General features: G+C 35.8%; 1 protein-coding gene across 1 annotated transcript in view; it reads left to right on the forward strand.

Annotated features, from left to right (window-relative positions):
- The window catches only part of Thsd7b (thrombospondin type 1 domain containing 7B), an 872,787-nt gene that overhangs the window by 433,321 nt on the left and 424,934 nt on the right, over window positions 1-14,532 (forward strand). The window lies entirely within an intron of this gene.

Below are 14,532 nucleotides of genomic sequence, written 5' to 3' on the forward strand. Positions count from 1 at the left end.
TCAGAGATACAGCTACAATGTAGACTGTTTGCTTAGAATACATGGTAGTCCTAGGTTCAATCCCTAATGCTACCAAATAAATTAGTAAATAAATAAACACAAATCAGTTAATATTCATTTTATTAACTATCTAGAATTGTTATATTGTATCTAATATTATGTTTCTTTGGCATGCAATACCCTATGATGCTTGTCAGTTTTTAACCTGTTTGATTTTGACAGATACCATACTTATTTTTGTTGTTAGTGTTGATGATGACAAATTTATTTTGTGATGAGTAAGAAAAGAGAATTTTTATTAACTTAACTTTAGATCCAACTTCAATAGTAAAGAATAATCTCTATGGCCAAATTCATGAGAAGTGTACATAAGAAATACTTTACCAATACTGGCAAGATTTAAGGATGCTTAAAAATTATTCAGAGCCTAATTTGACTTCTCAAGATTTTCATCAGACTTGGTAATTGAAAATGTGCTCAAGAAAAATGATATGTAGAATGATTTTAAAGCTAGCTAAAATATGGTCTAGATTGAGAGCAAGTGGCTTTCCAAATAGAGAGTACTGAAAGCTGATAAGGCAATTGTACTGGAAGGCAGGTTTCATCTCTAACCTGGTATTTTCTTTAGTATACAAAGAATATCGTTTTTATCCTGTTCATAAACTTCATCGCTTAAGGCAGCTCTTAGTCAATCATGAATATGTAGCCTGCGCGCTGAGTAGTGAGCATGTTTAATATGTAGGAAGTTGTTCAGTCTGGAGGATAGCTTCAGGAACAAAACCAAGGCAGGGTAGGGAGTCAAAGCTGGGGGCGAACAGTAGATTTGAAGTTATGACCCAGTGGTTTAACTACGAAGCAGAGTCCTTCCCTGGATCCCCAAACTTTAATGTTCAAGGATAGGAATGAGGTTCAGTCCTAGTTCTGAAATCACAGAATTGGCTAAACAGAAATCATCTTACAGTTTATAATCTAAGGTCCCTGCTGAGCAACATGGTAGAGAAATATGTCAGATATGTTGGATTTTTGAAAGCCTAGGTTTGAATGAGTCTATGAAGTCATTTAAAATGTACCAAGGACTATTAGCACACATTGATCATTCATGTTTGTATTCTTTGGCCTCCATATTTTATGTTGCTATATTTTCTGAGTTCATATTTTACTGATAGATGACTCATAGGTTAGTAGATAGCCAAATGATAGGTTGATATGTATGTAAAATAAAGTATCTTTATCATTCCTGTGTTATATATATTTTCCCCAACTTGAATATTATACTATTAGCAAATAATCATGTATATTGTATATATAATAAATGTATATGCTATTATGTGTATTAAATACTATAGATATAAAATATACATGATTATATGTACTAATCCTTTATATTATTGTATTGATGGTGTACTGTACTATAAAATATCATATATTATAACACATATACCATAGTTCACATTTGTTTTACCTATTGCATTAATCTATAAAACATATAAAATATTCAATACAGAAACAAATTTTAATATAAGTTAATAGTTGATTGTATAATATAAAATATGTTATGGTATATTTATTGTTGTGAAATATGTTAGACAAATTTATATATATAAGCAGGCCATCAAGTATAATTGTATGTGCTATATAATTATTTACTGATACTAAAGAATATTTAAGTAGTGAAGTAGAGAGTTTCCCTTTTTAGCAATCTCACAGTCAGCTGATGCTGAAACATATCAAGGAACATATCTAAAATTTGACCTTGGCCCTTAAAATTTCAGCAAATAGTCATTTACATCAAAGGAGACCATGACCACTAGTGAAGACCCAATAGAAATGGCCCAGAATCAAGTCCTGGATGACCCAGCTGGCACACCGCAACCATTCCACTATTCTCCCAAAAATGTCACTCCATATTCTGTGTACTTAAGACTTTTAGAATATACATATTTTATAATTGACTGAAACTGTTAATATTTTGAAATTATGCATTCTAATTTTGCTAATTGTATTAGTTTTGGCATGGCAATGATTCAATATTCTCTATAGAACTAAGTGTGTGGAAAAATTAAAAAGATTATATCCTAAAGTCCTTAAACTACATACACACACACACACACACACACACACACACACACACACACAAACACGCACACGCACACAAACACAAACACAAACACACAAACACACAAACACACAAACACACACACATTTTCAAGGAAAGGGAAAAATTCAAAAGTACAGAACTAAATTTAAAACAATGTTAAATCAGGATTTTTGGATATATTAACTTGTCCAAACTCACATGGCACTTTAGTTAAATAATTAATTAGTAGACACATACTATCCCAAGCAAAAGAATCCTAAGTTCTGTTTATTTTTATCTAGTTATCCTGATGCATATTAATGGATATGCTAAATATTTATGTAAGTTGGGATTCTGAATATAGCTTATATTAATACACAGTATATTTTGAATGGTGTGTGTGTTTTACTTTTTTTGCAAATAAAAATTTAATATTGTCACTATGCCTATTTACATACTTTCACAAGGATTTCTCTTCCATATTATCTCTGGTTCAAGTTTAGAGTTTGCTGATGTCAGATTATATAAACCAAATTTAACTGGTGTTATTGGGTGGGATAACTAACAAGGGATAAAGGCCCTTCCAAACACCATTGGCTATCAAATCAATATCTCAGTGGCATATTATTGGTCAGTAGAGTCCCATAGACATCCCCAACAGCATTATACCCTATTTCTATTGCTGGCAAAAAAAAAAAACCTATTGCCAAAGACACTATGTACTTGAGTGTCTTTGAGTGACTCCATAGAAATATGGAAAAATCAAGACAATGCCTACCTGGAAACTTTATCCCTGTTAGCTAGCTTTCATAGTGCAAGAAGATGATTGGCATGCTTCTGTGGGAGAAATTAATCATCCATCTTACCTGGCTGAACCCTGCAAGCTACAACTGTGACTAGCCTGACAAAATAGTAGTGGCATGCATGTGATGGAAGTTACCAACCAGTTCCTTGTTGAATTTAAAGCCTGCTCTACTTGGTTGTGTTTTCCTTTAAGCTAGGACAAAAGGATGGACCATCCATAGACTGCCCCACCCGGGGGTCCATCCCATAATCAGCCACCAAACACAGACACTACTGCATATGCCAGCAAGATCTTGCTGAAAGGACCCTGATATAGCTATCTCTGTGAGGCTATGCCAACGCCTGGCAAATATAGAAGTAGATGCCCACAGTCATCTATAGGATAGAACACAGAGACCCCAATGGAGGAGCTAGAAGTGTCTCTAGAATGGTTTTCAATAAATAAATGAATCAAATCATACTCTTGGTATGACCAAGAGTAAAAAAGACGTAGCCATTTTTACATAAATTTTCTTATGCACTCTGATAAAAAACCAAGATAAAGAAATGGGACAAATCAATTCTGAAAGGAGCTAATCAAGCCTCTAGAGAAAGAGGTAGTTTATGAGAAAGATTAACCCTATAGATTATTACCCCAAACAACATCACAGGGTTGGACAAACCAATCTTATCCCCAAAGCCTAATACTGCAGATTGTGGGGTTCTTTACCAAGTCTTCCACAAGTGCTTTTAAAATGCACATTATTTTCTCTAATACCCACTTATCTCCTACGAGAGTCTTTTTACAAACTTTGCTTGAATTTGCAATGTACTTATATATTTGCCAGGGAGGAGCATATCTACAGTTTCTCAAGGTCTTCACCACGACAAGGGGACCTATCAGTTTCAGATGTAAGCACTGTAAAAGATTCTTTTAAAATATTTATCTATAAGAATAGTTATCTAGAAGTAACCTTTATCTGTTCAGGAGACTTTCTGGATGGTACAGAGCTTGCAAGAAGATGAGAGATACAGTTTGGAGGTTGATGTCAAGATGTTAGCAACATTTATTTTCTACTTAGATTTCTTAATCTTCACAACTAAAGTTTGACTACTTATGAGCAACTAGAAATGGTATTTTCAAATTTTAAATATCTCTCTTATAAGAGAGTAAAGGCAATTTTTCTGAATAGAGGCCTAGGAAATTATGCATTCCTTAAATAGGTTTTTAGATTACCCTGTGAGATAGACCCAGAAGTGCATAAAGACAGTGAAATTCTATTTGCAGTGTCAATGTTTCAATATTTTATGAAATTAGCAAAGCTTTATTGTATTTTCTGCCTGAGTACTCAATTGAATAAAAGCCATAATAAATAAGAATTCAAAGGCAGAGTTTTGTGAGGGGGGAAAGTAAATTAGAAACCATAATATAATCACACTCGTATATATTTTATGAACTTCATGCATTCTGTATTTGAAAGTTTGTCAAGATAGGCTGGGGTTTTAAAATATAGATTAACACTGAAAGTTTTAATATTTTCCTCTGTTTACATACTTATTTCTTTACACATATCGTTATAAAAATTCTGCCGAAAGCAGTTGGCAAGAAATTTTCTTCCATTATAATAGCTGAATAGTGTAGCGAACTGGAGAATGTTTCTTAAGTTAGAGAAACAATATTGCTTTTCCTAACTTTGGGGCTTATTTTTTATTTTGGGACTTCTTCTATTTCCATTTCTACATATCAGTTTGGAAGAATGAACCAAAATTATTCTTGACAGACTTTAGATTTTAGGAAAAGCAATAAATGAGAGAAACTAAGGAGATTTCCCTTTCCACTCTGCTAAAAATGCCACAGATACAAAATTGTGGGACCTTAACTCGTAGTCTGGCAGTAAACTGTACACAATTATTTGTGAGTTGGACACAGTGCTCCCCATAATGCCCATATGTCCACAGATGGGCTTGGCATGTCAGCAAGATCTTTGAGTTAGCTTTGCTTTGGCTACATGCTCAAAATGGGCTAATAGTTAAGCTTTAATAGTTTGTGAAGTTTCTAAGGTTGGCCGAGATTCACAGAAAGGCATAGGAAAGGCATACAAGGTCTGGTGCCAACATCAGGGTTCTAATTTGTAGGCATGTGCAGCTCATTCCCTCTTGATTTTTCCCGTAGGTCACCCATGGGCAGTTCCCTACTAATATCTTCCCAGAGATGTACAGAGTGGGAATTAAACACCTGTGAAAATTTCGCTGTTTTCAATCTTACCATTTTTTTTTGTCATCTTTGATTATTTAAATAAGAGCCCTTGTTGGAAATGTGTCCTTTAGACACAGCCTTTCTGCTATCCAATATTTTCTCTCTGCCTTACCCCTGAGGAAGTATATGTCAAGGGAACAGTACCACAAACAAAATTAGAATCCAGAACCAGCAAACCAAGCATCCAAAGCTGGCATACTGTCAAATCATATGGTGCTTCAGAGAATTTTGTAATGTGCCTATTTGCTATGCCAATCATTTCCTAGCCTCATTCCTGACCCTTAATGTTAAAATTATTTTCACAGTCTTGATTGCATTTACAATCAATTTATGAAATCTAAAGGCTATAGAGACAGTTGGTAGACATATTATCACCATCACCACCATTATCACCACTAATGCATATGGAATACTTGCTAAATTCTGCCTTAATCTTTCTTCATTTAATCATCACATAAGTCCAGTGATATAGTCATCATTTGCTAATTTTAACGATCAAGCCAGCATATAGAAAAAGGATATAATTTGTCGATAGACACACAATTAGTATGAACCATCTAGACTTCAAAATCAGGATTATTTGCCATAAAAGTTTAGCCAATATAGGTAGTAGTAAGATATACAGATGTAGGTAAATTTATACACTTAACCATTTTTCTGTTTGGACTTTCTCTCTTCATGTCCAAAGAATGTCTCAGATGCCAGATCATCTTCATAACTTGATCATACTAAATTTGATTCAGTGAGCCTGTATTAAATACTTACTATGAGTCTGGTGCTGCTCTAGGTGTCAGTGATTTTGAAGTGTGGATGACGCACATCCTCTTCTGTCAGGGCAAATGCTGTAGTAATTTTATGTTGTATGACTGTCCTATTTGACCAGATGTTTGTTCCATTTCAGAAAGTAAATGTCTATGAACAAATAATGAGATGAGTATTAACTAGTCTATCATTCTAGAGCTGTGGTTCTCAACCTTCCTAATGCTGTGACCCTTTAATATAGTTCTTCATGTTCGGGTGACCCCAACAATAAAATTATTTGTTGCTACTTCATAACTACAATTTTGCTATAGTTATGTATCATAATGTAAATTTTGATATGCAGGCTGATATGTGACTCCCAAAGGGTTAGTGATCCATATGTTGAGAACCGCTGTTCAAGAAGAATTAGAAAATTATTTCTTTAAGCCCGTAGGTAAGTTGCAATGGAATAAGTGAGCAGAAATATGTAATGTTCCCAAATTGTTTCCAACGAAACCAGGTCTTGCTGGCAATAACTGTTTCTACACTGTTAATGTTGACCTGACCTCTTACACAATACAGACATCCAATAAAATAATCCTGAAATAAGAACGGGTTTATTTTTGGCTTTAGTGCAGAAGAATTTCAGAGTCTACAGATTTCAGATCCCTGTTTTCTTTATCTATTGTTCCTTCAAGCATGCCATTTGAATTAAATGTCACTATCATGACATGAAGACTGGAGTCAGCACTGTTGAAGAGTGCTGAGAGTTTTCAAACATTCACTCCTTTTATTTTGAAATACCTCACCAGGTATTTTATTTATATTTTAAACTTAATATATTTTTCTCTGAATTGTTTGACACTGACTGGAATGTTAATTATAAACAACTCAGTGAGTGTAATGATTAATTTTGGAAGACAGACAAATTTAGAAATTATTGAAATTTAGAATTATTTTAATAAGAAATGACATAATGATCAGTTTTAGTATGATACTAAAATCATCTCCTATATAAAATTCTACAGGAGGAACTTTAGCCTTCTGCCATGTGTAATTGCTTTCCGAGTGAGAACATGTCCACTTGTGCAGACTTTCAGTTGTTACCGCTTGTTATGTGTGGGTTTAAAATTGTGTATTCTGTATCTATTCTTTGGCCATTCCACTTTACAATTATCACCTGCTCAGTTTATATTTGATGTTGTTATTTTTACATTCCTTTTATTTTATTAACAGTGAACGGAAGCTTTTAAAATCATGATGTTCCGCACACTGTTTGACCCTGAGTTATTACATATAGTGGAACAAGCCGAGTGCTAGCACATGTATGTATACTCTATTCTGTGATATTATGATCTATATCTGATGTAATCTTATGAAGCAAACTGTCAAATGTACTTTTCTTTCATTATTTTATGGTCTTTATTATTTCTCATCATTTAATGAGAGAATTATCATCCCACTTATCTTTAACTGGCAAACTAGCAAAGCTGGCAGATACCTGATAGGAGACTCCTCAACTAAGTAAGATCAGATTGCCCTACAAGCAGTCTGTAGAAGAGTGTCTTGATTGTGAATTGATTCAGAAACTCCAAGTCCACTATGGGTGGCACCATTCCCTGGGCAGGTTGTTCTGGGCTATGTAAGTAAGCTAGCTACGCATGCGTCTGCAAGGAAGTCAAAAGGCAGTATTCTTCCATAGTTTCAGCTGTACTTCCTTGGCAGTGAGTGAGTTCCCTGTCATATTCTACAAAACTGAATAGGAACTATTTAATAGCTGGAGGTCTAAGTATGGAAAAATATCAAGAACACTTTGGAAACAGGATCACAAAACATTATTGTCCAATAATTATATAGTCAGTGAAATTGGCTAGCTTTTGCATTCTCTATTGTGATGTTCTTCACAGTAAGAATTCCTGGAAGCTAATGAAATGTGCACATTCATCATACATTCTGAAATGTGTGGTATGTAAGTGCAGTATCTGTAAATACTATGATTGCTGAAATGGTAGGCATGCAATAAGCATGTGATTTACCCTTGCAAAAAAAAATCTAACAATTCAAGAAAAGACACCTTATCTTTCTCTTCATATACTCTATTTAATGTCAAGCTTTCTGGGGACCTAGAAATGTGAATGTATTTGAATGAAAACATTCCATTGCTTCTAACAAGTTACTAATAGGTTTTATTTTATAATATTTATCATTATGTTGTAACAAGCTTCCATCTTAGTGTTTAGGTGTGTATTTACATCAAATTATTAGATTCTTACCAAAGAATATAAGATTATGAAATGAGTTCTTCTGCCTCAATCTTAATGTAAAACCTGTCTTCATGGAAAGATGAGAAGATTAATACACAGAGAAGTTAAATAGAATCAGCAAATAAATGGGGGGTGAGGGAATTGACTTCAGAAAATCAGACTCTAGAGTCACTGTAGTGTATTACCTATCAGGTGATTTGGGAGATAAATCTTGACCTGAAGGAAGCTGGGATACTTAAAAATCACTATACTTTAAAAACACTAGAAATAGACCAATATATTTCCTGTTGCTACCTACTTACTGTAGCCAGAATTCAGGGAGACCTACTATGTAACTAACATTGTACAAGTCTGTTGGCAGAAGACAAGTCTTTTATATAGGCATAATAGGGTATATTATAAGAACACTACACAATATCAATATAAACAGAGGACAATTTTCATTACATGGTCTTGGTACATCTGTGATTCTGGACCTTTAGTTGTTTTATGAGCAATTATGTTTTTTGCCATGGGAAAAAAATCACACTTTAATAACACATGTAAATTAGTGGTGTTAGTTGTATACCCAGACAATCTGTAAATTCCTTTTCATACTAGAGTATTAAATTCTAACTCTAATATGTACACTTCAATTCTTTCCATAGCAAAAAAAAATCATCATAATTTACAATGGTCTTGGAAGATGACTTAATTATTAAAGTTTTTGCTTTGCAGACATGAGTTCAGATCTCAAAGGCAACATACAACTCTGGGCATGATGGTACACACCTATGATCTTAGAACTGGAGAGACTGTGACAGAAATATACATAGAGTTATATTGCTGTCTTTATCTAAAAGTCAGGAATCTCTAGATTCAGCAAGAGACTTTGACTCAAAAACCACTGTTTAAAGTTATCAAGGCAGACTTCCAGTGTCAACATCTGGCCTCCACACTCACATAGACACAGATGTGTTCATACATTTGTACACATGAACATACACATTATAACACATATGAAGTCTTCTTGTACACACACATACATACACATTACAGAAGATAGAGTTAAGTAATAATAAAAAACACGACAGACTGGGAATACATTTGCAAATCATATTTAACAGAAGATGTGTATCTTGAGTATATGGAGAGCTTCCATAATTCAATAGTAAAAATCAATTAAACCTGTGACTTTGATTGCAAAGGTACTTCATCATACAAGAGATTCTGATAGAAGAGGAATACAAGAAAAGATGTCTATGATCATAAGCCATTGGAGAAGTGCAGTATAAAATTAAAATTACAGTATAGTATGCTATTATTGTGCCCCTAAGAAGACACACACACACACACACACACACACACACACACACACACACACACAAAACCCAAGCCCCTGTTCAGCAGCAAGTAATCATGGAAACCAGACTATAACCCAAATGTCTTTCAGCAGGGAAGTGGGTAAACAAAATATGCTATATCCATAAAGCAGCCAGCACCACTCAGTAGCCAAGGGGATGAATTATTGATAGGGGGGCAGAGCAGATGAACCCATGTACACTTGGCTAAGCACAAGAAGTAGGACCTGAGGGATGCAGGCTGCATAATTTTGTTTGTGTGACATTCTCGGGGCACAAGGAAAACTAAAGGGACAGAAAAGAGATCAATTATTGCCAAGGGTTAGGACAGGAAAGACAGCAGAACTGGTGTGTGTGTGTGTGTGTGTGTGTGTGTGTGTGTGTGTGTGTGTGTGTGTGTTGTGAGTGTATACATGTGTACGCATGCATGTTTTGACAGAATTGCTCATATCATGGTCTATGCCAGCTGATTCACTTTATAGAACATGTAAGATCTATATAACACAAAAAGTGAATTTATTGGTGGTAATATAAAAAGCTATGGATGATGATAGATAATAGGCGTAAGAGCACATTTATAATTACTTTCGAGAAGAATCTTCATGATGTTCATACCCCTTGACTTTATTTTTCCATTTTTTGATTATTCATAGGAAAGCAATCAATGGTAGGGTCGGGAATGCTCTTTGCCATTGGTGTTATTTAGAGAAATTGACAACCTCTTGATTGTGCAATTAAATTGTGATACATTTCCCATGTATGGGCATTTAATTATGTTCCTGAAAGTTAATTACAGAAGGGATGATTATTCATCACTGACATGGTATCAGTTTACTCTATTGACTTGCCTGGTCTAACTTAAAAGTATTGATTTCTCAGTATTAAAAAACATTCCAGGCAACCTGAGTGCTTTCTAAAGGGAAACCTCATGTTGAAACTAGTCTAGTCCTTTCCACACTGCTTGCTAACTGGCTATTACTCATGTTTTCAAAATAATTGCAATTCTCCTGGTCGTTTCCCACCTAGGACAAAATTGGGATGAATATCTTCAGCCTGGATCATTTTTCTATTTGGAATGCCCATTTTTCTCATTTTCACCCATAATAAAAAGTCACATTATATATAAATTGTAGTTTGCAATTTTCCAAGTATTCTTTTGTGTTAGCTCTTTGATATATCACCAGCCCAGATAATATAACTAGGGATGACATTCGGCCCCCCTCTGCATTCATTGCTCATGCTTATGGCGTGAACAACTCTAAGTTGTCAAGGTCCCATTTTGGTGAGTGTCAAAGACAATCTGACCTGATGTCATTCCTCTTCTTTAAATGGTACACATTTGCAGTCTGGGAACTTGGCAGGTAGACAAAAGAGAATCATGAGTTCAGGACTATCCTCAGGTACATAATGAGATTGAGGCTAGCCTCGATTCCATGAGATCCTGCCTCAATATTGAACACACACACACACACACACACACACACACACACACACACAAATATTTTTACTTTATATTGTTCTGCTTATTTTTAATTAAATTTTTTATTAAAATATGATTATAGCACTTTTCCCTTCCATCCAACACTTTTTGTTTCGGTGTTACTTATATTTTAGACAGACTTACTATGGTCTAGAGGATGGATACTTATTCTTTTATTCTTCTATTCTTCTTACTTATGTGTCAAATTATTCTGTTGTATAAAAAAAGACAAAAACAAAACTAAACAAAACCTCTTGAGAAACTTGGCTTCATCATCAAACAGGTATGAGATATTCCATGTGTTTTTCTATGCTCTTTGAACAATATAATCTCTGTGTTAAGCCATCCACTGGGTTTAGAAAATGTGGAATATATTTCGTTTTATTGAGATGGGATATCACTATATATCCCATAGTAACCTAGAACTCCTTTTGTAGTCCACGCTGACTTTGAAATCAAAATCCCCCTGCTGTAGCTGCTTGTGTGCTAGAGTTTCAGGAATGTGTCATAATACCTGGCTCAACTTTTTTGAGTTTTTGTGATTTAATATTGTCAGTAAAGAAAAATGGAATCCTGACCCTTATCTTGGATATATAAATAGAAAATAGAGATTAAATAAGTCAGGGAACTAGATTTTTTTTGCACAAGAAAGACAGAAGATTGTAAGTCTCAGAGGGTCAGCATAGGCCATGCCTGACATCCTGCTGTTCCCTGGGTCAGGAGGGAATCGCCTTGGGAAGAAACAGAAAAGACAGAATGTGTTTCGACTTCAGAAATAGCTAAAGCAAAAGCAAGAGCAGAGTGTTTAGGCACAAACAGGTTCCACTGTCTCGCTGTCAGCTGTGAACTCCAAACTCCTGTGTACTGACTGGTCAAGAAAAAGGAACTTGGGTAGAGTTGGATGTAGCTATGTGTAAAGTGTGAGGACCAGAAATCTGAAACCGACACAGGAACCCAACTGCAGGTGTGCTTCCAACCACACAAAGAGGATGGATTTTATAGAAATCACTCATTTAGAGTCCCTGTGAAATTCTCCAGAGAGGCCAACAGTAGCACCTTTCTTCAAAACTTGAATTAATCAAAAGAAAGAGTGCCTTTTGTGTTTGTTTGTTTGTTTGTTTGGCTTGGATTCATTTGTAATAAGTCTGCATTAACTCCAAAAAGAACTGTTTTTGGTTTTTAATTTTTATTGCATATTTTCTTTATTTACATTTCAATGTTATTCCCTTTTCCGGATCCCTCCCCCGGGCAACCCCCAACCCCACCCCCCTGCTTCTATGAGGGTGTTTCCCTACCCACCCAACCACTCCCACCTCCCTGGCCTCCAGTTCCCCTACACTGGGCATCGAGACTTCACAGGACCAAGGACCTCGACTCCCGTTGATGCCTGACAAAGCCATCCTCTGCTACATATGCGGCTGGGGCCATGGGCCCCTCCTTGTGTATTCCTTGGTTGGTGGCTTAGTCCCTGGGAGCTCTGGGGGGGTTCTGGGTTTGCCACATGGTGCTAAGTGACATGGAATAGACAAACTGCTCACTCTGACCACATTGGAAGCTGTGAGCTTAATGAAACACATTTAAATTTTATAAACCTTTCTATTTTCTTCCTAATGAAGTCATAGTGTGAACTTGTCAACTTTTCACGCGCACACACACACACGCACACACACACACACACACACGCACACACACACATCATGCTTATTTTCTCCTAGAATGTGTGACAGTTCAGCACAAGGCTATCATGTTCCAGCACAACTGTGGTTTGTTCCTTGAAGCTGGAGTCTGTGCCCAGATTCAGGAAGCTACTTTCACCACAATTCAAACTTGATAAAGTTTTTATGTGGTAGGGCTTGATAAAGTTTTTATGTGGTAGAGAAGGCAAAGACACCAGGACAGAGAACATGAGAGATAATGGCGTGTCCTGACTCAGACATGAACTCCAGAGTCTGGCTTTCCAGATTCAAACTCCAGCTCTCTTACTGAACTTCTATTTGTCCTTGCAAAGTTATTCAGCCTGTCTAAAAGTAGATATTCTCATCTGCAAGCTAAACAGAGCAGAGGTATTGTCTTGTAGAATTCTTGTTAACTCTGAAGATCCATTGTTGTTACTTTTAAAGGATGTGTGCACACACAGCACTGTGGGGAGTATGCAGGTGTAGGTGGGTGTGTGCACATGAGTGCAATAGTGTCATAAGATGCTCCCCAGGAGCTAGAGTTACACGATTCTGAGTCATCTACAGCGAATGCTGGGGACTGAACACAATTCCATTCCTCTGCAAGGGCAGTGTGGACCGAGTTCTGCAGCCCTCCTGCTGTGAATTTGAAATACATGTGTTATGTAGTTCACAGGTAGCTGACATGTACGAAGCACGATGCATGTGCTTTCTTTTATTAAGGCCTGGGGTGGGGGCAACTGATGACACTATGGCGCTGGGTGGAATGTTGGCTGCTGTCTTGATAGTATTATAAGCATCAGAACTTTTGCTCAAGTAGAAAGGCTTAAGAGGGGCATCTTATCTGCTTCAAAAATAAGTTTTAGCTATTCCTGGCCTTCATAAACACATTTACCTTGAAAATATTTTTTTGTCTACTGTCATTCCTTTTCTAAAGTATTATCTTTTAGCATTTCTTTTGGCATATCATCTGGATTTATATTTTACTTTGTTCTCTCTCCTCTAAATATCAGTGATTAGAGTTTCATTGATTTTTCTCTTGTGAACATGCTTATATCCTTCTATTTTTCCCATGATTTTTGTGATATCCTTTTCATTATACAGTGCACTGTTTTGTAGATTACCCATATTTTTCCAGTGGGCTCTGATTTACCCTTATACCTCTCAACTTGACTTTCTTTTCAGAAGTTTACTTTTTCTATTTTTGCAATGACTGTCCTGTCCATCCCATGCTACATGGACCAGGTAGTGAAGGCATTCTCCTTTGCTGGGCCAAGTCTCTGTCGTAATTACATAAACAATGACTTAAGAATGAATTCCACAGACTCCCTTGCCCAACACTGCTTTTCAGCTGAAAGAATTTAAGAAGAAAGACTCAGATTGTGTCTGGTGCAAGTCAATAACAATATACCCAGCAACATTTGGTACTTTGTCCTTACTTGCTAATGCAGGCCTATGAACAAACAGATCAGCATAACTTTAAGAAAACCAATCTGATAGTCATAAACAGTCCATAATGAGAGCCAGGAGACAGCACATCAGAATGGATAAAATCGTAGCCTGTGATGTCTTGCAGATCTGACTTAGTTAAGACACGAGGTGCAAATTTTTAAAAATCAAGTTTTTAATCATCTTTATGTTTCGGGTCTAGTGGTAGTGCCAGCTATGCAAATAATGTTAATGTAGATAGTCAATACAGCAATGTTGGTAACAGGAATGGTCAGCTTAGCTTACTATAAGCTTCCCTAAATGTTAGATCTATTGCTATGTCCACATTGACACCATAATTATTATTATTACTATTATTTTTTTATTACTATTCTTAATAGCATAATACCATCAAGTTTCTTTGTTCCTCTCCCTGTGTGTGTAAACTAGATACACATATAATTGTTAACTGAAATAAGCAAATAG

The sequence above is a fragment of the Mus pahari genome, chromosome 5 (genome assembly GCF_900095145.1).
Source record: "Mus pahari chromosome 5, PAHARI_EIJ_v1.1, whole genome shotgun sequence".
In the NCBI taxonomy this organism is placed as follows: domain Eukaryota; kingdom Metazoa; phylum Chordata; class Mammalia; order Rodentia; family Muridae; genus Mus; species Mus pahari.